Source organism: Lolium perenne, chromosome 4 (assembly GCF_019359855.2).
Source record: "Lolium perenne isolate Kyuss_39 chromosome 4, Kyuss_2.0, whole genome shotgun sequence".
Taxonomy (NCBI): Eukaryota; Viridiplantae; Streptophyta; class Magnoliopsida; order Poales; family Poaceae; genus Lolium; species Lolium perenne.
The window spans coordinates 177,785,860-177,788,459 of NC_067247.2; positions in this window are offsets into that span (position 1 = coordinate 177,785,860).

A 2,600-nucleotide genomic window follows, 5' to 3' on the forward strand; every position below is an offset into this window, starting at 1 on the left:
GAGCCAACCACTATGCCATTTGTGTCCACCATACCTACCTATACTACATGGTATTTTCCGCCATTCCAAAGTAAATTGCTTGAGTGCTACCTTTAAAATTCCATCATTCACCTTTGCAATATATAGCTCATGGGACAAATAGCTTAAAAACTATTGTGGTATTGAATATGTAATTATGCACTTTATCTCTTATTAAGTTGCTTGTTGTGCGATAACCATGTTCACTGGGGACGCCATCAACTATTCATTGTTGAATTTCATGTGAGTTGCTATGCATGTCCGTCTTGTCTGAAGTAAGAGAGATCTACCACCATAGGGTTAAGCATGCATATGTTAGAGAAGAACATTGGGCCGCTAACTAAAGCCATGCTCCATGGTGGAAGTTTCAGTTTTGGACAACAATCCTCAAATCTCAAATGAGAAAATTATTAATTGTTGCTACATGCTTATGCATAAAAGAGGAGTCCATTATCTGTTGTCTATGTTGTCCCGGTATGGATGTCTAAGTTGAAGAATAATCAATAGCGAGAAATCCAATGCGAGCTTTCTCCTTAGACCTTTGTACAAAGTGCATAGAGGTACCCCTTTGTGACACTTGGTAAAAACAATGCATTGTGATGATCCGGTAGTCCAAGCTAATTAGGACAAGGTGCGGGCACTATTAGTACACTATGCATGAGGCTTGCAACTTATAAGATATAATTTACATGATGCATATGCTTTATTACTACCGTTGACAAAATTGTTTCATGTTTTTCAAAATCAAAGCTCTAGCACAAATATAGCAATCGATGCTTTTCCTCTATGGAGGACCATTCTTTTACTTTCAATGTTGAGTCAGTTCACCTATTTCTCTCCACCTCAAGAAGCAAACACTTGTGTGAACTATGCATTGATTCCTACATACTTGCTTATTGCACTTATTATATTACTCTATGTTGACAATATCCATGAGATATACATGTTACAAGTTGAAAGCAACCGCTGAAACTTAATCTTCCTTTGTGTTGCTTCAATGCCTTTACTATGAATTATTGCTTTATGAGTTAACTCTTATGCAAGACTTATTGATGCTTGTCTTGAAGTGCTATTCATGAAAAGTCTTTGCTATATGATTCACTTGTTTACTCATGTCATATACATTGTTTTGATCGCTGCATTCACTACATATGCTTTACAAATAGTATGATCAAGATTATGATGGCATGTCACTCCAGAAATTATCTGTGTTATCGTTTTACCTGCTCGGGACGAGCAGAACTAAGCTTGGGGATGCTGATACGTCTCCGACGTATCGATAATTTCTTATGTTCCATGCCACATTATTGATGTTATCTACATGTTTTATGCACACTTTATGTCATATTCGTGCATTTTACGGAACTAACCTATTAACAAGATGCCGAAGTGCCGATTCTTTGTTTTCTGCTGTTTTTGGTTTCAGAAATCCTAGTAAGGAAATATTCTCGGAATTGGACGAAATCAAAGCCCAGGGGCCTATTTTCTCACGAAGCTTCCAGAAGTCCGAAGGAGAGACGAAGAGGGGCCACGGAGGGGCCACACTATAGGGCGGCGCGGCCCCCTTGGCCGCGCCGGCCTGTGGTGTGGGGCCCCCGTGCCGCCTCTTGACCTGTCCTTCCGCCTACAAATAGCCTCCGTGACGAAACCCCCAGTACCGAGAGCCACGATACGGAAAACCTTCCAGAGACGCCGCCGCCGCCGATCCCATCTCGGGGGATCCAGGAGATCGCCTCCGGCACCCTGCCGGAGAGGGGAATCATCTCCCGGAGGACTCTACGCCGCCATGGTCGCCTCCGGTGTGATGTGTGAGTAGTCTACCCCTGGACTATGGGTCCATAGCAGTAGCTAGATGGTTGTCTTCTCCCCATTGTGCTATCATTGTCGGATCTTGTGAGCTGCCTAACATGATCAAGATCGTCTATCTGTAATTCTATATGTTGCGTTTGTTGGGATCCGATGAATAGAGAATACTTGTTATGTTGATTATCAAAGTTATGCTTATGTGTTGTTTATGATCTTGCATGCTCTCCGTTACTAGTAGATGCTCTGGCCAAGTAGATGCTTGTAACTCCAAGAGGGAGTACTTATGCTCGATAGTGGGTTCATGCCTCGCATTGACACAGGGACGATGTGAGAAAGTTCTAAGGTTGTGTTGTGCTGTTGCCACTAGGGATAAAACATTAGTGCTATGTTCAAGGATGTAGTCACTAGTTACATTACGCACCATACTTAATGCAATTGTCTGTTGCTTTGCAACTTAATACTGGAGGGGGTTCGGATGATAACCTGAAGGTGGACTTTTTAGGCATAGATGCAGTTGGATGGCGGTCTATGTACTTTGTCGTAATGCCCAATTAAATCTCACTATACTCATCATGATATGTATGTGCATTGTCATGCTCTCTTTATTTGTCAATTGCCCAACTGTAATTTGTTCACCCAACATGCTGTTCGTCTTATGGGAGAGACACCTCTAGTGAACTGTGGACCCCGGTCCAATTCTCTTTACTGAAATACAATCTACTGCAATACTTGTTCTACTGTTTTCTGCAAACAATCATCTTCCACACAATACGGTT